The sequence below is a fragment of the Pantherophis guttatus genome, chromosome 3 (genome assembly GCF_059756535.1).
Source record: "Pantherophis guttatus breed Tessera chromosome 3, ASM5975653v1, whole genome shotgun sequence".
NCBI lineage: Eukaryota > Metazoa > Chordata > Lepidosauria > Squamata > Colubridae > Pantherophis > Pantherophis guttatus.
Window position 1 is genome coordinate 2,992,569 of NC_142065.1, and position 26,650 is coordinate 3,019,218.

Consider the following 26,650-nt stretch of genomic DNA (forward strand, 5'->3'; position numbering starts at 1 on the left):
CGGGGTCACGTGATCCCCTTTTGTGACCTTCTGACAAGCCAAGTCAATGGGGAAGCCAGATTCACTTAACGACCGGATTATTAACTTAACAACCGCAGTGAAGTTTTCACTTAACAACTGATTTTTAACTATATTTTGAAGGTACAGCACCTAGAATCATGGCAGAGTTGGGCGGCCTTAAACGTTTCTAGAATAAAGGCAGTACAGGAAGTCCTCGATTTATGACTTACTGTGGCAAGAAAGGTCGTAAAGTGAGGCAAAACTTGCTTAACTGACTCACCTGGCAACAGAGAATTGGGGCTCGCTTGTGGACGTAACTTGAGGACTACCTATCTTCTGCTCTTGGGAATGGGGAAGGTTTTTGCACCTCTTCAGAAGTAGACAGCTCAAAGTGGAAAATGTTAGCCTGCTTTTTAATTCTGATCCAGTTGACGGATATTTGTCACCCCGATGAGGATCCTCATCCAAGCTACCAGCATGGTTTGAAAATATGAAAATCGGCCCATCCTGAAGGCCGCAGGACACGGTAAGATGATGAGATGCTAACCCTCATCTATAAAAATGCTGTTTTTTTCTAGTTTCCCCAGCCTTAGGACTGTATGTATCAGGGGGTGTCCAACCTCAGCAGCTTTAAGACTTGTGAACTTCGACTCCCAGAATTCCCCAGCTAGTCAGGTCTTCAATTGGGAAGGTTGAACACATCTGTTATATAGATAAGTCCCTGACTTACAACCACAACAGAGGCCAAAATTTCTGCGGTTAAGCGAGACATTTGTTAAGGGAATTTTGCCCCATTTTACAACTTCCCCTTGCCTCGGGGTTGTTAAGTGAAATCACTGCAGCTGGTAAGTTTGTAACCTGGTTATTAAGTGAATCTGGCTTTCCCCATTGACTTTTGCCTGTCGGAAGGTCGCAAAAGGGGAGCAAATGGGACACAGCCACGGTCATAAATATGAACTGGCTGCCAAGCGTCTGAAATTTGATCACAGGGATGCTGCAAAAGTCTTAACTGTGAAAAACGGTCCCACGTCACTTTTTTCAGTGTCGTCGTAACTTTGAATGGTCACTAAATGAACTGTTGTAAGTTGAGGATCACCTGTATATAGCTGGGCCCCCTCTGGCAAGGCTGGCCCAAGAGCCAAAACCAAACTGTTCCTGCTCATAAGAGAATATGAAGCTCTATGGCAGGGGTCTCCAAACTTGGCAACTTTAAGACTTGTGGACTTCAACTCCCAGAATTCCTCAGCCAGCAAAGCTGGCTGAGGAATTCTGGGAGTTGAAGTCCACAAGTCTTAATGTTGCCAAGTTCGGAGACCCCTGGTCTATGGAGATTCTTAGTCACCTAAAGTCATAGTTGTCCCAATGGGGCTTTTTTCCAAAGGCGACTGGACTTTGTTTTTTCCTTGAAGACGTTTCGCTTCTCATCCAAGGAGCTTCTTCGCTTCTGACCTGAAGAATTGAAGAAGCTTCTTACACGAGAGGCGAAACGTCTTCAAGGAAAAAACAAAATCCAGCTGCCTTTGGAAAAAGCCTCTTTGGGACATCCAGAAGGTCTCCTTTCTCCAATGCCCAAGTTGCCAGTCATGCCTGGCTTAGGCTAAAAATCCGGGCTAATTCTTGCTTCTCCGATATGCCCGAAGGGGCATCAGAGCCATTTCTGGAATCGGGCGTTAGTCCAAAAGGGAAAGATCAAAGTGGTGCCAGGATTTCCCAGGCTCCTTCGCTGCCCGCCCCAGCCTGTCCTGGCTACAGATCCGTGTCTCCCTTCCCAGCAACCCAAAAATAAATGCCCCTGACATTGCGTGCCCTGTAATTTGCCCCCCCCCTTCCCCAACAAGCTTTGAGCAACATCAGGTTAAAAATAGGCGTTAAAGGAAAAGCAGAAACCTTGAGCCTCCTGCAAACCCCGGCCAGCGAGTCCCTAAAATGACCCATCTTACAGGGCCAGGAATGGAAGGGTAACTGAAAAATCTCTGATTCATTGCCACCATGCAGCCAGGCAAAAGATTGGGTGGTTTTTGGCCCAGGTTGAGGAACAATGAGCCAATAAAAGAGAATATTTGTAGCTCAGGGTTGAAATGAGGGCTCCTTGGGTGGTCCCTGAGCTTGGGGGACGTTTCGTGACCCAAACTAGGTAACATCATCAGTGCTAGGAGGAGGAGGGTGTGAGGAGGAGGAGGAGGGGGCTGTGGGGGTCCTTGGTCCTTTCTGAGCATGGTAGTTTTCTTGCAGACATTTCATTACCAAAGTATTTAACATCATCAGTGCTAGAAGGGAGCGGGGTTTGAAATTTGTGGAGAGGAACCCAAAAGTGCTTTTTTTTCCAAGAGGCAACTTGGACTTTCTGGTGGTGTTTTTTTTTTTAAAAGACGTTTCGCTTCTCTTCCAAGAAGCTTCTTCAGCTCTGACTGGATGTCTGAAGAGGCTCCTTGGATGTCTTTTCAAAGGAAAAACCAGAAAGTCCATTTGGCTCTTGAAAAAAGCACCTTTGGGACAACTATGACTTGGATAGACATGGTGGAGAGGAAGACAGGAGAAGAAGAAGGGGAAAGAGAGACTGGGGTCCTTCGTGCTCTCTGAGCATGGTTGTTTTCATTACAATTTCATTACCAAACTATGTAACATTATCAGTGCTAGGAAGAGATAAGGGTTTGTGGAGTGGAGGAGGAGGAGGAGGATGATCACTGTGTGATCTTGGTGCTCCCTGATCTTGTAGACATTTCATGACCCAACTAGGTAACATCATCAGTACCAGTAGGGAGTGGGTTTGCTCTAGGTTTATATTCTAGTGCGGAGGTCTTCAAACTTGGCAGCTTTAAGACTTGTGGCCTTCAACTCCCAGAATTCTCCAGCCAGCTGGAGTGCCTTGATTCGGGTATTGCAGGGGGGAAATGCTCCCGGTTCGGACCGGATCGCCCAATCCGGTAGCGATGACGGCGGGTGGTTCGGAGAACCGGTAGCAAAAATCCCTGCGTCCCCCCCCTGCCCCATGCCCAACTGAGCCGCGCAATCATCTGAGGCTGTTTTTTTTTAATTTGGCAGAAGAGGTTGTAGAAAAAATGATTTAAAAATTTAAAAAAAAAAAGTTGGCCACACCCACCGTCACATTACCTCACCACCAAGCCACGCCCACAATACTGGTAGTACCAAATTTGAAATTTCACCACTGGGGTCTTGTTTACTTCTTGATTGTTGGTCTGATATTAATCTTGGAGTTAATCTATGTTCATCTGGATGTTGGTGGGGAGGCGGTTTTGGTCTTTTTGTTCCCTTTTTGGCTTTTTAAGTTGTCTCTTTTGACTACATATTCTTTAGGTCTATGTTGTCTATTGATGGCTAATTTGTCAGCGTGCCAGGCTTCTATAAATTATTTATTTATTTGTTTATTTGTTTGTTTATTCTATTTCTATTTCTCCCGAAGGACTCAGGGCGGTGTACAGCCTAATTAAAAACACAAAGACAGACAATATTTAAAAATAATTAAAATTATTAAATAATAGGCCCAATTTATAAAACCCCAAATTTAAAATCCCATTTAAAACCAAATTAAAATCCTTATATTGATAGCCCAGCCTGGCGGAACAACATGGTTTTGAGGGCACAGCGAAATACACGGAGATCAGAGATTTTATGAATTTCTGGGGGGAGTTCATTCCAAAGGGCAGGGGCTCCCACAGAATTGCTTAGTTTGGACTAGGATGGTCACAGTTTCCCAGCTGAAACTATGGTTAAGCTTGTCCACGTGTTGTGAAATTAAAGAGTTTTTTTTTTCATCAGGTCTTCTGACTGCTGAGCAAACCCCACTCCCTTCTAGCACTGATGATGTTACCTAGTTGGGTCATGAAATGTCTGCAAGACAACTTCCAAATTCAGTAAACACCAAGAATCCCACTGTCCTGCTCCTCCCTCTTCGTCCTCTTTCTCCTCCTCCTCCTCCTCCCTTCTTATTCTCCTGCACTCCACAAACCCCTCTCTCTTCTATCACTGATGATGTTACCTAGTTGGGTCACAAAAAGTCTGCAAGAAAAGAACCAATTTCAGAGAGCATCAAGGACCCCGTTTCTCCTTCTCCTCTTTACAAACTCCACTCCCTCCTACCCTCTGATAATGTTACCTAGTTGGGTCATGAAATGTCTGTCAGAAAACAAAACAAGCTCAGAGAGCACCAAGGACCTCACAGTCCTCCTCTTTCCCCTCTCCACAAACCCCACTAGCACTGATGATGTTACCTAGTTGGGTCTGAAAACATCTAGAAAGAAAGGAACCAAGCACAGGAAGCACCAAGGACCCTCAGAGTTATTACAATTAGCAATCTAACACTTTTTAATCAAGCCTGGTTCCCTTCCTGACAGGCCATCAATCATCTCGACAGTTCCCGCAGCCAGGATTTCAAATACTGCTGCCGACTAGCTCTGCGCGCAGCTGTCTCTTTTGGTGAGTTAATGGTAACGTACAGTCCAATTTTCCTCTTCCCTGTCACCCTCCGGAGGCTTATCAGCTGCATCCAGCATCTTTTCAACAACCGCATTTGCGTAAATCTGCCCCGATTGAAATTGGGAGCAGGAGCATCCGGCAAAGTCACAGAAAGTCACGCGACATGATGGGAGTGCTGGCTGTTTAGTGCGTGACCAGCATCAAAAACAGAGATAGAACTTTGGGAGGCATCGTCGTGGCTGCCATCTTGACTTTTTTAAACGGACAGGCAATTCCTCGATTTACGACCGGTCACTTAGCAAACGTTTGAAGTTATGATGGATCACCCGGGGGATACAGGTAGTCCTTGACTTACGACCACAGTTGAGCTAAGGAGCCTGGTGGTTCAGTGGACTAAACTACTGTTAAAGTAGTATTTGGCTGCCAGCTGCCTGCAATTACTGCAAGTTCGAATCTCACCAGGCTCAAGGTTGACTCAGCCTTCCATCCTTCCGAGGTAGGTAAAATGAGGACCCGGTTTGTGGGGGCAAGAAGCTGACTTTGTATAAAATAGAACACTGCTTAGGGGGGGCCGAAAGCCCTACTAAGCAGGTATATGCAAAAGTATGAAGGCTGTTGCTTAATCGAAATCGACGTCACTCACTTCTACCAGTCACATGACACACACACCTAGCCACGCCTACCCAGTCATTAGGGCAGAGAACCAGTTTTTAAAAAACACCGGGAACCACAAAACCTTTTCGACCTCTCTCTCTCCCTCTCTCCCCACCTCTCTCTTTGTATCTCTCTGTCTCTGCCCCATCACCCACCATCGCCCTTACCTTCTCAGGCCAGGTGAGGAGTGACTGGGAGGGGAGGGCGAGGGGCGGGGCCAGTCAGTGGTGTGATCACCCGACAGGGAGCCACAGCAGAGGGCCCAAAGAGCCGCATGTGGCTCCAGAGCCACAGGTTGCTGACCCCTGAACTAAGACGATGAAAGGCCTGGAGACAAAAATATATGAAGAATGGTTGCAGGATTTGGGTTTGGCCAGTCTAGAGAAAAGAAGGACCAGGGTAATGTAGATGAAGCGGGATCTGATAGATGACCACTGGATAACTTTCTATTCACTCTATTCTAAAAGTAGAAAATGCATCCGGTTGGAAAAAGTACTAAGTCAGCCAAAAGGTTTTGATACCTTTAGGAGGCCTCTAAGTTGTCAGAAGATAGGAACATTCTAATGACATACCGCTTAAAGGTTGGTTAGGTCAAGGGGATCCACATGAGCTAGAGGTCATTTATCAACAGAAGATAATTTGAATCTATCCTCCAGTAATTTACAGAAGAATTATGATTGTTTGGCAAGGATAATGTAAAACTTTAGTAATTAGGAAATGTCAATTAAATATAACAAATGTATATGACCATATAAACTGCTGAGTTAACAGAATCCTTTGTTTGAAAATGTATAAAACTGTGGTCTCAGAATCGTAAGGTTGTTCAGATTTTTTAGGTACGCATACCTCTCTGAACGTTGCGGAATAAAACTGTCTCTGGCTGACCTAGGAATGTTGCTTTGTTCTCATAATTCCACAACTAGGGGAGACATGATAGCAGTGTTGCAATATCTCAGGGGCTGCCACAAAGAAGAGGGAGTCAAGCTGTTCTCCAAAGCACCTGAAGGCAGGACAAGAAGCAATGGGTGGAAACTCATCAAGGAGAGAAGCAACCTGGAATTGAGGAGAAATTTCCTGACAGTGAGGACAATTAACCAGTGGAACTGCTTGCCACCAGAAGTTGTAGATGCTCAATCACTGGAGCTTTTCAAAAAGAGACTGGACAGCCAATTTGTCTGAAATGGGGTAGGGTCTCCTGCTTGGGCAGGGGGCTGGACTAGAAGACCTCCAAGGTCCCTTCCAGCTCGATTCTGATATTCCAAAAGGGGCAGGAGGGAAGCACTGGGGAGAGGGGGGGGAGACCCAGTGGGACATCCCAAGCCTTAATTGGACTTGCTCCAGCAGAGAAAGGACAATGGGCTGATTTCGTGGTTTTGAAGCATCCGTGCCAACAGGGTTTGTCTCTCATCTTTTTCCAGAATAGTAAGTTTATTTAAAAGAGTTGCACAGCCATGTGGATTAATGCTGCAGGTTGCTGACACCTAGGCTAGGGAATGGGGCACAGTGCGGTCCCTTTCCATTTTTCCCTCCAACTCCTGGCCAAACACAAGCCCCACGGAGCAGCTTTGAAGAGAATCCACTCTCTCATATGCTGAGACTTTGCCCTCTGCATGCTTGGCAGCTTTCCAAACCTGGGCTCTCTCCCTTAAACCTCTCCTATTTTGCCCTGCGTTGCCCGGGATTCCTCGCCCATACAGGTGTTGAAGCCTGCAATGGCACATCAGTGCAGTGCATTGCAATTCAGAGGAAGGCTGTATTAGCTCCGCTCCCTCCTCCTTCTCACCGTGTTGCAGCAAAGATAAATCATTCAGTAAAGAGGACCCTGCTTTGTGCAAGGCGAGAATACAGGGGTGTTAAGCGAGCAATCGCAAGCAAGCTCTTGCCAATTTCTAAAGATATCTTCCCAGATTTCACAGCCAACGAAGCCCCAAAATTAAAATAAGTCTTGCGGTCCTTACATTACAGTTCTTATTATTGCTGCGGCGGGAAATCAGAGGACAGAATCCAAGCGTGTTATTTTACACATATGTACACTGTGGAGTTAGTACAAATGAAGCCTCCAGCTTTATCCAAATGGACCACAAAGGAAGAGTTAAGATGTGCACCAGCCGACAAATCGTGGTTAGGACCTGTTCTGCCCCAGCTACGGACCCCAAAGAACGCAGCACACACAAAGTCTGTACAAACCTTAGTTTACTACATTAAATCAGTCTTTTTCAAACAAAGGCTGTCAATTAACTTTCTTAACAGCCTACAAGAATCCAAAGAATAAATAATCGTAATCTTATTATGGTTGGCAGAAAGCCCAGAAGCAATTTGCAGGAAAGTGATAAGAGAACTGAGATCAGGACGCGAAGGAGAGTAAATGAAGTTGTTCCCTGCAAATTGCCTCAGTCGTCGTCCTTCCTTAAATAGGCTAAGGGAGTGGCCAATTAGCCCCAAGCCTTACTCTCGAGGAGACCTCCTCCTGAGGAGCCACTCCTGCCTTTTGGCACCGTTTCGCGCCCATGTATTGAGAAGAGGCTCCTCCTCTTCTTCCTCTTCACTTCTGGGAGCTTCTGGAGGTTCTGAAGGCCCTGGCTGAATCCCCGCCTCTGGCACCACATCTTCTCCAGCCTCCTCACTGTCCGACTCGAGTGCCAGCTTCACAGGCTGCTGGCGCAGCACCACACCAGCCTCCTCGCTGTCGGAATCAGCTACTAGCTGCACAGGCCGCTGATGGGCCACAACAGGACCCAAGGGCTGATTTGGAATCATACATACAGGAAATCCTCATCTGACAGCAGTTTGTTTAGTGACCATTCAGGGTTACAACGGCACCGGAAAAAGGGACTTACAACCGTTTTTTCCCACTTATGACCATTGCAGCATCCCCGTGGTCACATGTTCCCCCTTTTGTGATTTTCTGAGAAGCCGTCAATGGGAAAGCCAGATTTACTTAACAACCATGTGACTAGACTAGAATGCAGAACAGATTCATATTTATGACGGTTGAAGTATCCCGGGGTCACGTGATTCCCCTTTTGCGACTTTCTGACAAGCCAAGTCAATGGGGGAAGGCGGGTTCACTTAACAACTGTGTTGCTAATTTATCAACAGCAGTAATTCACTTAACAACTGTCGTAAAATGGGGTGAAACTCATTTAACTGTCTCACTTAGTAACATACATTTTGGGCTCCATTGTGATCATCAGTGGAGGACTGGATATTTATATAAATAAATCAGCCATATTAAGGCTGACTGTCGTTATCTGGTTCCCAAACAGGCTTAAGATACCAATGAGTTCTCATTTTAGCCTAGGTGTAAATGGCACGAAAAGCCGGCCGGCCAATCACCAAGAGACAGTGAATTCTGATCAGCACTGATGATGTTCCCTAGTTGGGTCATGAGATGTCTGCAAAAAAAAACAAGCTGAGAGACCCCTACCGTCCTCCTCCTCCTCCTCCCACCTCTTCTCATTCTCTTCCACCCTGCAAACCTTCTAGTACTGATGGTGGTACCTAACCGGGTCATGAAACATTCGCAAGAAAACAACCAAGTTCAGAGAGCGCCAAGGACCCCACAGTCACCCCCCCACCCCAAAACCCTACTCTCTTCTACTACTGATGATGTTCCCTAGTTGGGTCATGGAACATCTGCAAAACAACAACAACAAACCTAAGCTTAAGACTCCAGTCCTTCTCTCAGCAAACCCCACTCCTTCCTAGCACTGATGGTGTTACCTAACTGGGTCATGAAACGTTTGCAAGAAAACAGCCATGTTCAGAGAGCACAAAGGTCCCCACAGTCCACCTCCTGAGGACCCAAGCTACAAATATTCTTTTCCAGATCTTATTTAAAACTAGCAACTTACTCCTGTTAGGCAGGGTGGCAGAGAATTCAAAAGCCCCACCCATGTTCCCTTTATCTAAAGTTGGCAGGCCGAGGGTACCTCCAGGGCAGCGTTCAAACTCTGTTCAAACGAAGGCTTCCCAGATGCCTTCGCGAAGCCCTTGAAGCAGAATCTTTAGCAAGAAGCCTCCCAATGGGCAAATTCGAACTCCAGGACCCAAAGCCAATACAGCTAGCCCTCAACTTACGACCAGTCATTTTGCAACTATTCAGGAAACCCCACTCCTTTGTAGAACTGATGATGTTACCTAGTTGGATCATGAAACAACTACAAGAAAACCACCAAGCTCAGAGAGCACCAAGGACCAACCCTACAGTTCAATCTTGAGCAGCAAATACCCCTTAAGTTCTGGAGAAGATCGTAAGACACCCCTACCAGCAAAAGAGATGCAGTGTAATTACACAGGAGGGACAAAAACAATACAGGTGTGTGTGTGTGTGTATTAAATGATGCAACCTACATATCCATACGGAATGGATCTAAAGTTACTTCCAGTCCTTCTACTGCCCATTTATTTTTAACAAAACAATGAGAAGAAATAAATCAAAAGAAGGGGGTAATTCGGAGTTTCCAAATGGCCCAGGAGAGGCATCCCGGACTGGTACCTTGAGGACAGATTTATGGGTTGCCATGGGAACATTCCGATAAGATTATCAGGCTGTAGATTGAAGGCTAAATGTCTCAGGTCTTTATATTTCAACTTGATTTAGGTTAAATCGATTCCGTTTATCTGAAAACTGATTTTCTCCACAGGAGCAAACAGCAGGAGCTGAAGGAAATAAAGATGCAATATTTATCTTTAAAATTTCTGAATCCACTTTATAGGCTGCCCACCTTAAGCAATGGAACTCTGGATGGTAGACAAAAAAATAAAACATGGGCAGCGATTAAAGAAAATCGAGCCCCCTAAAAAAACCTCATGTCCAGCATCCCTGGTCTATTAACATTTAACCCAATGTCTGGGGTTAGCATGTATAATATTATACTATACACGCAATAACATTTATTCATTTGTTTAGTTTCTATAGCCATCCAATCTCAATTAATCTGGGCAGTTTACCATTCAAAACATATAATTAAAAATTAAAAATAAAACATTTTAAAACAATTGGACACAAAGGTAGATTTTTTCCCTGTGCCATTACTCTGCTGTGGAAATTGGGTGATTCCCACACCACTGTTTTAGGCCTACCCATGTAGCAGGCTGTATTACTATTATCCTTCTCATCTTTTCTACTACCTTCTCCTATTAGTATCTATGATTTATCACTCGTACCTTAGGATTAATGATTGTAACTATGATCTATCGCTTTGTTGTTGTACCTTGTTTCCCCAAAAATAAGACATCCCCTGATAAGCCCAATTGGGCTTTTGAGCGCATGCGCTAAAATAAGCCTCCTCCCGAAAATAAGCTTTCCCAGAAAATATTTAAATGCAGAGCTGGAAATCAGGTAAGACGGCAAGAGGAGCCCCATCTTGCTCCACATGCCCCAAAATAATAAGATCTCCCCGAAAATAAGGCCAAGCACTTATTTCGGGGTTCAAAAAAAATATATAAGACAGGATCTTATTTACACTGAAGAGTAAGCACAGGAGAAAAATTCCTTGCATGTCCAATCATACTAATAAAGAATCCTGTTTCTAATTCTAAAAATAACAATAAAACCAGTAGAAAACTTTAAAACATCTAATTCAAGATACACAAGAGCAAGAGATACATTTTCTTTCGTGTTGCTTGAGTGAGTGAGATGGGCAGCACATAAATTTAAGGAATAAAATAAAAATAAGAAGACAGAAATAAGACAGAAACACAGAAAGGCGTTTGTGTATATATGCTGTAATTGTTTGTGTGTGTGTACACAAACAACCACACACACTCCAGGGAGAGCAAGAGCCTTCCCTTCGACACCTTTTATCTTTATTTTGTTGCTTATATTGATATTGTTTCCTGATTGCTTATTTGTACCCTATGACTATCATTAAGTATTGTACCTTATGATTCTTGATGAACGTATCTTGTCTTTTATGTACACTGAGAGCGTAGGCACCAAAGACAAATTTCTTGTGTGTCCAATCACACTTGGCCAATAAAGAATTCTATTCTATTCTATTCTATTCTATTCTATTCTATTCTATTCTATTCTATTCTATTCTATTCTTGTTTAGGACAATAAAAATAAAGGCTGTTTAGGTTGTTTCGATGCTATTTTTAATTTCTCTGTTGGATCAACGCTCCAAGTGGTTGAGAGTCAGGCAGCAGGGACTTTTTTTCTGTTTTCATTTATGTAGAGAATTGATAATATTCATATGTAAATTTGCACAGTCAAATATAATGTATAAATACTTATACAGACACCCACTCACTTTCAGGGACTCTCTAGAGGGGGCTCACACACACACAAAAATAAAACATTAGAAAAAGACTAAAAAGACAAGAAGCCCCACCCTCCCACCCACCCTCTTGGTGACAATGTTAGATTAATATTTAGTATAATAAAGGATAACCAAGATTCTTCTAATGATGATCAATGATGGTTAGATCTCAAAGAAATCATACCCCATTAAAAAAACTAAATATTATTTTGTAATGTTATGCAATATATATATGTGTGTGTGTGTGTGATATATATATATTTATTTATTTATTTATTTATTGCGATTTATATGCCGCCTTTCTCCCTAGGGACTCAAGGCGGCTTACAAAATGACAACTTCAATACAAATCACAATACAATACCAAATTAAAATCAGTAACCCAATTAAAAAATGATTTAAAATTATACCAGTGTACCAGTGTACACTCATATGTATGAGATATGTATGTATGAGATATATATATATATATATATATATATATATATATATATATATATATATATATATATATATATATATAATGATGATCAATGATGATTAGATCTCAAAGAATTCATACCCATTAAAAAAACTAAATATTATTTTGTAATGTTATGCAATATATATATATATATATGTATATACATATATATGTATGATATATGTATGTATGATATATATATATATATATATATAAAATGATGATCAATGATGGTTAGATCTCAAAGAAATCATACCCATTAAAAAAACTAAATATTATTTTGTAATGTTATGCAATATATATATATATATGTATATACATATATATGTATGATATATGTATGTATGATATATATATATATATATATATATATATATATATATATATATATATAAAATGATGATCAATGATGGTTAGATCTCAAAAAAATCATACCCATTAACAAAACTAAATATTATTTTGTAATGTTATGCAAAATATATATATATATATACATACATATATATGTATGATATATGTATGTATGATATAATGATGATCAATGATGGTTAGATCTCAAAGAAATCATACCCATTAAAAAAAGTACATACTATTTTATAATATTATGATATATATATGTTTTCGTAGATTTTCACGGGTAGAAACTTGCACCAAAACACCAAAACTTGCATATATAATATATATATCGCCTTTTTCTTCTTTCCACAACATCGAAGAGAGCCTGGGGCGAGGTGTCCCTCCCCCCCCTCCCCTCACGACCCCTCCCCACACAACCCTCTGGTCAGAAAGGGTGTAGGGGGCTGGACTAGATGACCCACAAGGTCCCTTGTAAACTCTTGTTAATCTGAATCTACCTCAGATGATGGGAGTTGTAGTCCAACCCGCCCGGAATCCGGCGCGCGAGGGGAGCAGGGACACCTCCGAGACAACCACCCCCACCTCCCACGCCTCCCTCACACCGCCCCTCCCCCTATCCCGGTTGGCCCGCGGAACTGCCTGCCACTTTGTTGGGGAGGGGGGGCTGAGGAAAGGAGGGGGGGGCGAGAAAAAAAAAAGAGTGCGGACCGCGAGGAAAACTGCGTCCCCTTCCCATCCCCCCCCATCCCGGCGTGACCCCCAACCCACCCACCCCAGACGAAGAGCCCCCCCACCCAAAACTCGGCTTACCTCACTAGCGGGCATCCGAATCGACCCTCGTAGTTCCCTCACGGCCCGCCGCCGTTAAAAGATTTCAAACGGCGGCCTCCTTTCCAAAGCGGCCAATCGCCGCTCGGCAGCCGGGCCTTCCCGCCAGCCGATTGGACGCGGCGGCACGAGGGAGGCGGGGGAAAAAGGGCGGGGTGGGTGGGAGACGCGCTCCTCCCATCCTGCCTTGCGCACGCGCCGCCCAGCGGGGCTTGCTGGGAGTGGGAGGGGGAGAGGGAGGAGGAGGAAGGGGGCGGAGCCGGCCAGCCCAGCCAGCTGAGTGGGCGGGGCTTGGCCAGTTTCAAAGGAGAGAAGCAGAAAAGGGAGGGGGCGACGATGGAGGATTAGATTTGTAGCTCAGGGTTGAATTGAGGGGGTTCCCTGGTGGTCTCTGAGGATGCTTGTTTTTCTTGATTGGACGTTTCATGGCCCAACTAGGGAACATCATCAGTGCTAGAAAGGAGTGGGAGGAAGAGGAGGAGGAAGGGAGGGAAGAGGAGGAGGGGGAGGGGGAGGACTGTGGGGTCTTGGGTACTCTCTGAGTTCAGTTGTTTTCTTGCAGACGTTTCATGACCCAACTAGGGAACATCATCAGTCTAGAAGGAAGGAAGAAGGAAGGAAGGAAGGAAAGAAGGAAGGGAGGGAGGGGAGGAGGAAGAGGAGGAGAAGAAGGAGAAGGAGAAGGAGAAGGAGAAGGACTGTGGTTCCTCCTTCCCTGGTGCTCTCTGAGCTTGGTTGTTTTCTTGCAGACGTTTCATGACCCAACTAGGGAACATCATCAGTGCTACAAGGGAATGGGGTTTATGGAGGGGAGGAGGGGAGGAGGGGAGGAGGAGGACTGTGGGGTCTTTAGTGGTCTCTAAGCTTGCAGGCGTTTCATGACCCAACTAGGGAACATCATCAGTACTAGGAGGGAGTGGAGTTTGAGGAGGAGGAGGAAGGCAGGAGAGGAAAGGGAGGAGGAGGAGGAGGAGGAGGAGGAGGACTGTGGGGTCCTTGGTGCTCTCTGAGCTTGCTTGTTTTCTTGTAGATGTTTCATGACCCAACTAGGGAACATCATCAGTGCTAGAAGGAAGGAAGGAAGGAAGGAAGGAAGGGGAGGAGGGGGAGGAAAGGAGGAGGAGGAGGAGAATTGTGGGGTCCTTGGTGCTCTCTGAGTTCAGTTGTTTTTTTGCAGACGTTTCATGACCCAACTAGGGAACATCATCAGTTCTAGAAGGGAGAGGAGGAGGAGGAGGATGACGACTGTTGGTTCTTGGTGCTCTCTGAGCTTGCTTCAGGGGTGGGTTCTACTTATCTTTACTACCGGTTCGCATCGTGCCCGCGCGTTTGTGCTTGCTTTGCTCACATGTGCGTCTGCTCTTCTGCGCATGCGCAGATCTACTTTGATGACATCCGGGACAGTGGGCGGAGCCTCGCTCCGGATTTACTACCAGTTCTTGCGAACTGGTCCAAACCAGGGGCAACCCCCCCACTGGCTTGCTTGTTTTCCTGAAGATGTTTCATGACCCATCTAGATAACATCATCAGTGGTAGAAGGGAGTGGGGATTGTTCTGTCCCCACGACTGTGGAGTTGAGAAGGAGGAGGAGGAGGAGGGAGGGAGGAGGGGAGGAGGAGGAGGAGAACTGGGGTCCTTGGTGCTCTCTGAACTTGCTTGTTTACTTGTGGACGTTTCGTGACCAAACTAGGGAACATCATCAGTGCTAAAGGGGAGGGGAGTCTGCAAAGATGAGGAGGAGGAGGAGGATTGTGGAGCTTATTTTCTTACTGACATTTCATTATTCTAACTAGGTAACAGAAAGGAGCTAGTCCATAGGAAGTTAAAAAGGAGGGTGGGGTGCTGTCAACCTATTCTCCAAAGCACCAGAAGGCAGGACAACAAGCAATTGATGGAAACTAATCAAGGAGAGAAGCTACCTGGAACTAAGGAGGATCTCAAGCGCAATACAAAAAAAGATGCTGAGACTCTAGAAATAATCAGAGGACAAAGATGATTAGGAGGCTGGAGGCTTAAACGTAAGATGAACGGTTGCAGGAATTGGGTGCGTCGAGTTTAACGAAAAGAAGGACTAGGTTTGACATGATAGCAATAGCACTTAAGACTTATATACTGCTTCACAGTGCTTTACACCCCTTTCCAAACAGTTTACAAAGTCAGCACATGGCCCCCCAACAATCTGGGTCCTCATTTTACCCACCTCGGAAGGATGGAAGGCTGAGTCAACCTGGAGCTGGTCAGGATCGAACTGCTGGCAGTCTGTTTGTCTGACTGTCCATCCATATCTATCTATCTATCTATCTATCTATCTATCTATCTATCTATCTATCTATCTATCTATCTCCTCTCTTTCTCTTATCTCTCTCTCATCCATCACCTATCATCTATCTACAGTATATCATCTGTCTGGATCTATCTCTCCATTTATGTAATCTATCACTTTATATATCTTTTTTTCTATTATCTATCTATCTATCTATCTATCTATCTATCTATCTCCTCTCTTTCTCTTATCTCTCTCTCATCCATCACCTATCATCTATCTACAGTATATCATCTGTCTGGATCTATCTCTCCATTTATGTAATCTATCACTTTATATATCTTTTTTTCTATTATCTATCTATCTATCTATCTATCTATCTATCTATCTCCTCTCTTTCTCTTATCTCGCTCTCATCCATCACCTATCATCTATCTACAGTATATCATCTGTCTGGATCTATCTCTCCATTTATGTAATCTATCACTTTATATATCTGTTTTTTTCTACTATCTATCTATCTATCTATCTATCTATCTATCTATCTATCTATCTATCTATCTTGGTGGCGCAGCAGACTAAAGTGCTGTTAAATAGCACCAGCTGCCTGCAATTACTGCAAATTCAAATCTCACCAGGCTCAAGGTTGACTCAGCCTTCCATCCTTCCGAGGCAGGTAAAATGAGGACCCGGATTGTGGGGGCAATAAGCTGACTTTGTATAAAAAAAGAACACCGCTTGGGGGGGAGGGCAAAGCCCTACTAAGCAGGTATATACAAAAGTATGAAGGCTATTGCTTAACGCATTGTAAGCCGCCCTGAGTCTCCGGAGAAGGGCGGCATATAAATTGAACCAATAAATAAATAAAATATCTACCGTGTTTCCCCAAAAATAAGACCCTGTTTTATATTTTTTTTGAACCCTGAAATAAGTGCTTGGCCTTATTTTTGGAGAGGTCTTATTATTTTGGGGCGCATGGAGCAAGACGGGGCTCCTCTTGCCATCTTACCTCATTTCCAGCTCTGTCTCCCTGACCCTAACCAGAGGAAATGGTGGGAACTATCTGCGCATGGGGTTAAATATTTTTGGGGAGGGCTTATTTTCGGGGGGGCTTATTTTACTGCATGCACTCAAAAGCCCGATTGGTCTTATTATCAGAGGATGTCTTATTTTAGGGGAAACAGGGTATCTATCTGTCTATCTATCTATCTATCTATCTATCTATCTATCTATCTATCTATCTATTTATCATGTTCTCTCTCTCATCAATCATCTATCTCTCCATCTATGTAATACATCACTTTTCTATCTACATTTCTATCTTGTCTCTCTCTCTCACACACACACACACATATCTATCACCTATCATCTATATCAATCATCATCTGTCTCTCTCTCTCTCCATTTATGTAATCTGTCACTTTTCTCTATCTATATATGTTTCTGTCTATCATCTATCTATTTAACACCCCCCCCCCACACACACACACTGTATTCCTCTCCTCAGTCCAGTCCTGGCCCTTGATGCAACCTGCAACGTCAAAGTTTTGCTTTGGAGATGCCAGCAAGCTTGAATGTGTGGGAAAAGGCATCCAGGGGGAAGTGGAGAGATGCATTTTCCAGTTTTCCCTGTTGCTGTCTCTGAAAATCTGGTGTCCCTACTTTCTTGAATTGCAAATGAGCAGACTTGCTTTTCAACAAAAATAATACACGGCAACTAATTTTGTCAACACTATTGTGTGCAACTTGGGGTTCTGCAATGTGGCCGGCTCCAAATATATTTTCATTATTTTATCGCTGAGAATCACACCTTTCTGCCTCAGCTGTTCTTCTTCTCCGAGCCCAGCAGCCTTCAAACATGACGGGAATTGGCAGAATAGAATAGAAATACTTTATTTGGCCAAGTGGTGTTAGACACTCAAGGAATTTGTCTCCGGTATAGATAGCACTGAACGTACTTGCAAATCAACAGAGATGATGATGATGATGATGATGATGATGATGTTGATAAGAGTCTTGGTGGCGCAGCAGCCTAAAGTGCTGTTAACTATTACCACCAGCTGCCTGCAATTACTGCGAGTTCAAATCTCACCAGGCTCAAGGTTGACTCAGCCTTCCATCCTTCTGAGGTAGGTAAAATGAGGACCCGGTTTGTGGGGGCAATAAGCTGACTTTGTATAAAAAAGAACACCGCTTGGGGGGGGGCGAAAGCCCTACTAAGCAGGTATATACAAAAGTATGAAGGCTATTGCTTAATGCATTGTAAACCGCCCTGAGTCTCCGGAGAAGGGCGGCATATAAATTGAACCAATAAATAAATAATAAATGTTGATGATGATAATAATACAGAAAAATTGCTGCAGGCTGTGAAAACGGAGAACATTATAAAAACAACAGAAACAAAGGCAGAAAATAAGGAAAAACAGCTGGATGACAGATTAAATAGATGGAAAACTAAAGCTTTGCATGGACAGCACTTGAAAAACATTGAAGGAAAATGTGATGACAACTTTACATGGGCATGGCTTAAGATGGGAACCATCAAGAAAGAAACGGAAGGTTTAATACTCGCTGCTCAAGAACAAGCACTACAAACTAATGCCACGAAAGCAAAGATACAAAAATCCACCGACAATCCAAACTGCTGACTTTGCAACAACAAAGTTGAAATTGTTTCACGTTTAAGATGTGAATGCAACAAAATTGCACAAACTGATTACAAAGCTAGACACGATCGAGTTGCTAAATTAATCCACTGGTCATTATGTAAAAAATACGACTTTCCTGTATCCAAAAAGTCACGGGTACATAAAGTGGAAAAAGTTATAGAAAAGGAGAAGGTGAAGATCTTGTGGGACTTTCGAATACAGACGGATCATCACTTGGAACACAACACGCCAGATATCGCAGTTGTCGAAAACCGAAACATACAATTTATTGACATCGCGGTACCAGGAGATGCCCGAGTCGAAGAAAAAGAACTGGAAAAAAATCATGAAATATCACGACCTGGCCATTGAAACTACATGGCTATGGATGAAACATGTAACAGAGATACCCATTGTCATCAGGGCACTTGGTACCATGTCCAAGAATTTTACAAAACACATCAAGAAATTGCAGCTTCCTGCAATAACAGCAGCTGAACTGCAAAAAACTGCGCTACTCAGAACATCGTAAATCTTAAGAAGGTACTTGGTTGATACCTAGGACGCTGGCAGCAACCCGTATCAGCCATTAGCACCAGTCGATGGTATTTGTGACGCATTTTTAAATGTTCAGTTGACTGAGTTTCATATTTAATGAATAAAAGTATACTGTCTTTGGTGTAAGCCGCCCAGAGTCCTCGGAGAGTGGGCGGCATAGAAATATAAATAATAAAAATAAAATAAATAATTATTATAATAATAAAACTAATAATAGCATGCAACCATTTTATTCTATTCTTGAATTGGAGCGATGTGGTGGCCTATAGGTGGAGACGCTTGCCTCCCACTTGGAAGGTAGAGAGTTCAATCCTAGGCAGCGACAGATGTTTCTCTATCAGAGCACAAAGAGAAAATATCTGCTGTGAACTTTGCATAGGCATCAGGAAAGGCATCCGGCCAGTAAACCCTCAGCTCCATTCCCTCATCCCAACTCCAGCCCGATAAAAAGGGATTACAGAGTCGTAAAAAATAAATTCTATTCTTGAATTGGCAGAATTGGCTCCCTTTTCTTCCTTTGCTATCTGCACCAGCTTATTTTTAATTTCCAAATTTCCGCAGAAATCCTGGAACGCTCTTCTCTCGCTTTCCCTCCTTGCTGACGCTTTTCACACGATATTACTTGTATCAATTTGATCGCGATACCCTCCTGGGCTTCCTGCTTTTCCCCCCCACCCTGTCCATTTTTAAAAATTTCATATTATTGTAATTCCACTGGTTTTTTAACAAATTATTTTATTTCTCCGTTATCGTCACATTTTAAAAAATCATTTCCCCACCCACCCCCCCAACCCCATTTTAGTGTTGTAAGCTGCCCATAGATAGCCCCCACGGCAAGATGGGTTCAGGGGTGGGCTCCAATTTTTTTTACTACCGGTTCTGTGGGCGTGGCTTATTTGGTGGGTGTGGCTTGGTGGTCATGTGAATGAGTGGGCGTGGCCAACTCGAAGTCACTCACGGCAAGGTGGGGCAGCAGTGGGTTGCAAATACATTGAAGTCAGCTGGGTGACTTGTCAAATCACTAGGAGTCGGTGAATGTCTATGGAGATTCTCAGTCATCCAGGTCACTCAACTGGACTTTGTTTTTTCTTTGAAGACGTTTCGCTTCTCATCCAAGAAGCTTCTTCAGCTCTGACTTGGATGGGGGGGAATGGAAGGATTTATATTCCTTGCAGACAGCTGGTCATTTGCATCCTTTTAGAAAGTCGTTGAGGCCACTTGGAGGTTTATCTGTGTCCTCAGGGTTCACCAGAGTAGTGCAAATCAGTGGTGGGTGGGTTGCTCCCGGTTCAGTCAGGTTCTTTAGAACCGGTAGTAAAAGCAGGAGGCTCCGCCCATCTGCCCAGACATCATAATTGATAATTTGCACACGTGCAGAAGCTTCTGTGCATGTGCAGAAGCAAGCAAGCGCGAGCTCCCATTATGAACTACCGGTAGTAAAGATAGGTATTTTTATTTATTTATTTATTTATTTATTATTTTGTCAAGTACATATTAGATAATATATATAAGTCTAAGCATGAATTGAATACATAAAATGAATGCAATTAAAGGGAGCATTAGGACAGGGACAGTAGGCAGGCTGGTGCTCTTATGCACACCCCTTACAAACCTCTTAGGAATGGGGTAGAACCCACTCCTGGTGCAAAATGGTTGTGGAACTTTCTTGGAACTGATAAAAGGACTGTTGAAAGTTGAAAGAATGTTGTGGAGCTGTGCTTTCTACAGCAGGTTTCCACCCTATGTCCTTTCATTCAATTGTCGTAAATCAAGGACTGCCTGTATAAGAGAGCTGTGTAAGTCTACATTGGCAACAAGAAGCTGCAGCTCACGAAACCTTTTGCATTTTAATAGAATTTATTATTATTTATTTATTTATTGAATTTCTATACTGCCCTTCTCCCGAAGAACTCAGGGCGGTGAACAGATTAAAGATTTCATATACATTTAATAATTTTTATATGTATATGATAATTATAATAAAATTTATTGGAAAAAAAAGTGCTACCAAATGCCTTGTGATTTTTTTGGGGTGGTTTCATTTCTGGAGAGAGAAAAAAACCCAGAGGAAAATAAATATATATATTTATATATATATATATATATTATATATATATATTCTACCAAGTCTAAAAATGGTACCATGAAGACCTTGAGCCGAAAGAGGGCGCTCCAACCCTTCTCTGGGCAGCCGGCCCGACTGGGCAAGCGCATTGATTTGTATTAGAGCAACGACTCCGCCCCATCCGCTTTACGTTATTCGCCTGCGCATTGCCTCCGAGCCGCGCATGCGCTCGCCCGGCTCGAAAGGCGCGGTTGTGGCGCATGCGCACTATTCCTTCGCCCGGCCGGTCAGAACGAGTCAGCACTCGCGGGGGAAACTGCCGCTTAGTGCGCGGGGGGGAAAAAGCCAAGCCGTAACCGCCGAAGCGACCGACCCCCTTCGGTGGCTCCTTGTAGCGGTTCGAACCAGCCGGTTCCCCTCAGAGGTAACCGGCAAACGAGGCCGGTAAAGAGAAGCGGAGCCGGGGGCGGGCCGTCTTCGGCATTATTCAAGGTAAGGGCGGAGATTGGGGAGAGATTGACACGAACGCCGGCCAATGAAAGGAACCGTGCGGTCCGCCCTCCCCTTTTCGCCTCCTCCTCGCTCTGATTGGCTCGGCGCGGAGAGAGCGGGGGGCGTGGTTTTGCCCTATTTGAATATTTGAGAAAATGAATGGAGAAGGGGAGGGGGGGGAGGTAGTGTGATGGGAAGGGCGGTGGGTGGGTGGATGGGGGGGCAGCTTTTCCAGGATGGGGCGCTTTGTGGGTGGGTGGGTGGGTTTCCTTGGGCACCCTGTCCCATGATTCCCAGCAGGCTGTTGCTTATGGGAGTTGTAGTCCAGAGATGTCTACAGATTGTGGACAAAAAGGGGGGGAGGGGAAGAAACAAAGGGCCCTTCCAGGAAACCCCCTGGGAGGGGGGGGCTGATCAAAGCCCCTCCCCCCATAAGGTTGTTCTTTGCTGGAATAGAATAGACCAGTGTTTCTCAACCTTGGAAGCTTGAAGATGGGTGGACTTCAACTCCCAGAATCCCCCAGCCAGCAACGCTGGCTGGGGGATTCTGGGAGTTGAAGTCCACCCATCTTCAAGCTTCCAAGGTTGAGAAACACTGGAATATCTATCAATAGAATCAGCTTTGGCAAACCACGATTGCTGTGATCTTGGTTCCTAAACTGGATATTGGCGGCGAGGTGGGGGGGGGTGTCTTCTCTAGAAGACCCTCCCTCAAATGCCCCGTTAAGGAAATGCTCTCCTGGCCCATTCCAGTGGGAGGGGGCCGACCCAGTTCTGGATGGGTGACGAACAAAGGTCGGGATGTGGGGGGGGGGGGGTCCGAGAAGGTAAGAAGGGAGTGGGCTGGCTGGAATTGGGAAGGAAGGAAGATACAAGTCGTCCTCGACTTTAGTGACCGTGTTCCTTTAGTGACCGTTTAACGGCGCTGAAAGATGCGACTTAACGACCGTTTTTCGGACTCGCGACCTTTGCAGGGTCACGGGATCAGAATTTCAGATGATGGGCAACTGATTCGTACTTAATGACGGTGGCAATGTCCCCGAGATCCCGTGATTCCCTTTTGCGACCTGACAAGCGAAGTCAAACGGGGAAAGCCGGATTCACTGAACAACCAGGTTGCTAACCCTTACCAACTGCACTGATTTGCTTAACAACCGAGGCGAGAAAGGTCGTAGAATGGGGCAACATTCACTCAACAAATGTCTCACTTTAAACAACGTAAATTTAAACTTAAATGCATCGTGAGCCGCCCTGAGTCTTCGGAGAGGGGCGGCATACAAATTGAATATTTATTTATATATATATAATATATATATATACATATACATGTATATATACATATACATATACATATACATATACATATACATATACATATATATATATATATACATATATATATATATATATATATATATATATATATATATATATATATATATATATATATATATATATATATATGCCGCCCTTCTCCGGAGACTCAGGGCGGCTTACAATGCATTAAGCAATAGCCTTCATCCTTTTGTATATTTATACAAAGTCAGCTTATTGCCCCCACAAACTGGGTCCTCATTTTACCCACCTTAGAAACGATGGAAGGCTGAGTCGACCTTGAGCTTGGTGAGAATTGAACTCGCAGTAATCGCAGGCAGCTGGATGTTAAATGCTGCCTTAGTAGGAGGCATTAGCCTCCTACGCCACTCAGGCTAAATAAATAAATAAATTTTGGGCTCAATTCGGGTCATAAATCAAAGTCTACCTGTAATCTGTTTTTTACTATGGCCTGGGAGAATAAGGCCAATTAAATTTAACACAAATGATTAAAACCTCATAATCCAAAGAGAATACTTGTAGCTTGGGGGTTGAACTCTGGGGTCCTTGAGTTTCTCTGAGCTTGGGGGTTTCCTTGCAAGCGTTTCATGACCCAACTAGGTAACATCCTCAGTGCAAGAAGGGAGTTTGGTTTGCAGAGAGGAGGAGGACTGTGGAATCCTTGGTGCTCTTTGAGTTTAATTTAATTTAATTTACTGCATTTCTATGCTGCCCAACTCCCAAGGGTTGGTTGCTTCTTGCAGACGTTTTACGACCCAACTAGGGAACATTATCAGTGTTAAAAGGGATAGTGGAGAAGAAGGTAAAGGAGGAAAAATTGGAGGTCCTTTATGCTCTCTGAGCTTAGTTGGTTGCTTGCAGACATTTCAAGACCCATACTAGGAGGTTTGTCTGTGTCCTCGGGATGACCTGAGTAGTGCAAATGGGTGTGGAACTTTCTTGGCTGCCGGATGTTTTCTCTTCCCTGTTGAAGGAGGAGGCGGTTGGGGATGAGGGACACATCCTGCACCCACTTGCACCACTCAGGTGACCCTGAGGATACACAGAAACCTCCAAGTGGCCTCAATGACCCTCTTAAAAACATGCAAGTAACCAGCTGTCTGCAAGGAATGTCAATCCTTCCATTCCCCACCATTCAGTCAGAACAGAGGAAGCTTCTTGGTTGAGAAGGGAAACGTCTTCAAAGAAAAAAACCAGAAAGTCCAGTTGCCTCTCTGGGACACTGGCCCTGAACTGCTCCAGGGTGTCGAATCCAGATTTACAACCTCACTGTTTATTCAATGCATCCTGTTTTCCAGTACAACTTTTTTTTTTATTACACCTATATCTTTAATTGTCCGCATTGTAGCGGACTTTGTGATATGCTAACACCCCGAAGGACACTTACTTTTCGTACGTGGCTCTGTTGTTAAGATACTCGAACCAACAAAAACAGCTGTAGATTTCTTTTTTTTAAAAAAAAGGAACCATATACGCACACCCACACACCCCTCTCATGAATGAATAAGGTTTCGTTAATGAATAAATCACAGTCATGGATATTGTTTGTTGTGGAACTATGGCAACTTTACGAGTGTAAAATTCTGGGAGAACATCTTAGGAAGATTTCTCAGGTCATAGTGGTATCAAAAGTGTGGGGTTTTTTTTGAAAAAGCAACTCTCGTGATTTTTTTGAGAAAAAAAAAAACCCCAAGATGTTTCGATTCCTCTCCTCGAAGCTTCATCAGTTGTATTGGATGCTGTTGGGAGAATGTTTTTTTTTTTTCCAAAATAATAAAAAAAAAAATGACACCCACTTGAAGTCCTGGGACTATCAACTCCCAGAATTCCTGAGCCAGCCACGCAGAGAACTGGCAAAAGCGTTGGTCGAAATCAGGGTTTCCCACCCTTGGCAACTTTTAAGACATGTGGACTTCAACTCCCAGAATTCCCCAGCCTGGTTGGAGAACTCTGGGAGTTGAAGTCCCCAAGTCTTAAAGTTGTCAAGGTTGGAGACCCCTGCTTAAAGGTTCGATCAGAATACAGCTGGAAGGGACCCTGGAGGTCTTCTAGTCCAGCCCCCTGCTCATGCAGGAGAACCTATACCATTTCAGACAAGTGGCTGTCCAGACTCTTCTTAAAAACTTCCACTCATGAAGCAACTACAACTTCTGGTGGCAAGCTGTTCCACTGGTTAATTGTCCTCAGTGGTAGGAAGCTTCTCCTTAATCCCAGGTTGCTTCTCACCTTGATTTGTTTCCACCCGTTGCTTCTTGTCCTGCCTTCTGGTGCTTTGGAGAATAGCTTGACTCCCTCTTCTTTGGGGCAGCCCCTGAGATATTGGAAGACTGCTATCATGTCTTCCTTAGTCCTTCTTTTCAGTTCCTGCAACCGTTCTTCCTATGTTTTATTCTCCAGGCCTTTGATCATCTCAGTTGCTCTTCTCTGCACTTTTTCCAAAGTCTCAACATCTTTTTCTTTTTTTTGTAGCGTGGTGACCCATATCCAATTTTCACTCGAGGTCAGGAAGGCTGACCTCCCATGCTCAGAAAACCTCTTTCTGATGCTAGGAATCCGGGGAGACCCTGTGGCAGGAAACTGCGGCTTTCTCGGGGCTTCCTCAAAATTCAGAGTGACACCAGAGCAAGGCCTGGTCTCCTTCTGGTTTATTGGATGTACCCAAGATCTGTTATTATCATCATGAGACGGGACTGAATTGTTGAAGGACCATCACTTCTGAGTCCTGGGGGGTTTTCTGTATAAAAATCAAGTGGATAACAATAGCAGTGGTATCAATCTCTCACTTGTCGTTCTTCAATTCTGTCTTTCATTTATTGATTTTTTTAAAAAAATTGATTTATATGCCGCCCTTCTCCGGAGACTCGGGCGGCTTACAATGCGTTAAGCAATAGCCTTCATCCTTTTGTATATTTATACAAAGTCAGCTTATTGCCCCCACAAACTGGGTCCTCATTTCACTTACCTTAGAAAGGATGGAAGGCTGAGTCAACCTTGAGCCTGGTGAGATTCGAACTTGCAGTAATTGCAGGCAGCTGATGTTAATAACAGTGCTTTAGTCAACTGCGCCACCAGGCTCTTGATTTTTATAATGCTTTGTATTATATGGCTTCTCAATAACTCGGGGTGGGGATGAGGGCGAACGTACCTCATATTCCTTCCTCCTGTTTTCACCGCCAAAACAACAACCCTGTGAGGTGGGCTAGGCTGAGAGAGAGAGAGAGAGAGAGTGACTGGCCCAAAAATCACCCAGCTGGCTTTGATGTCTGGGTAACTTAACAACAGCAGTGATTCATGTAACAATGGTGGCAAGAAAAGTCGTAAAATGGGACAGAAACTCCCTTAACGAAGGTTTCGCTTAACATAAATGTTGGGCTCCAATTGCGGTCATAAGCCGAGGACTACCGATATATTGCAGTTCTTATTATTATTGCTGCGGCGGGAAATCAGAGGAGAGAACCCAAGCGTGTTATTTTACACGTATGTACACTGTGGAGTTAGTACAAATGAAGCCTACATCTTTATCTAAATCAGTGTTTCTCAACCTTGGAAGCTTGAAGATGGGTGGACTTCAACTCCCAGAATCCCCCAGCCAGCAACGCTGGCTGGGGGATTCTGGGAGTTGAAGTCCACCCATCTTCAAGCTACCAAGGTTGAGAAACACTGATCCAAATGGACTACAAAGGAAGAGTTAAGACGTGCACCGCCTGACAAATCGTGGTTAGGACCCAAAGGCTGACTTGGGATGATACATACAGGAAATCCTCGTCTGACGGCAGTTCCTTTGGTCGCTGTTCAAAGTTAGAAAGGCACCGAAAAAAGGGACTTACGAACTTTCTTCATTCTTAGGACCATTGCAGCATCCCCATGGTCATGTGACCAAAATTCAAATGCTTGGCAACTCACGTTGATGATGGCTGCAGGGTCACATGATCCCCCTTTTGTGACTTTCTGAGAAGCCAAGTCAATGGGGAAGCCAGGTTTACTTAACAAGCATGTGACGTGACTAGACTAGAGTAGACTAGACTAAACTAGACTAGAATACAATACAATAGAATAGAATAGAGAATGGAATGGAATGGAATGCAATGCAATGGAATCGACTGGACTAGACTAGACTAGACTAGACTAGAGAATGGAATGCAATAGAATAGAATAGAATAGAATAGAATAGAATAGAATAGAGAATGGAATGCAATGCAATGCAATGGAATAGACTAGACTAGACTAGAGAATGGAATGCAATGGACTAGAATAGAATACAATAGAATACAATAGAGAATGGAATGC

General features: G+C 44.0%; 2 protein-coding genes across 5 annotated transcripts in view; one reads left to right on the plus strand and one right to left on the minus strand.

The window, feature by feature from the left end:
* TPX2 (TPX2 microtubule nucleation factor) overlaps positions 1–13,185 on the minus strand; it is a 56,131-nt gene extending 42,946 nt beyond the window's left edge. Inside the window, exons 1-2 of one of the 4 annotated variants that reach the window (XM_060692704.2) lie at positions 12,985–13,121; positions 9,587–9,750 (exon numbers count right to left, since the gene is read on the minus strand). The gene's annotated coding sequence lies outside the window, so the exon portion shown is untranslated. Of the gene's footprint in view, positions 1–9,586; positions 9,751–12,984 lie in introns of all 4 variants that reach the window. The other 3 variants (XM_087888957.1, XM_087888956.1, XM_087888958.1) reach the window with 3 other exon arrangements.
* A 7,572-nt stretch (positions 13,186–20,757) lies between these two features.
* The window catches only part of BCL2L1 (BCL2 like 1), a 62,025-nt gene continuing 56,132 nt past the window's right edge, over positions 20,758–26,650 (plus strand). Inside the window, exon 1 of the mRNA XM_060692699.2 lies at positions 20,758–21,028. The gene's annotated coding sequence lies outside the window, so the exon portion shown is untranslated. The remainder of the gene's footprint in view (positions 21,029–26,650) is intronic.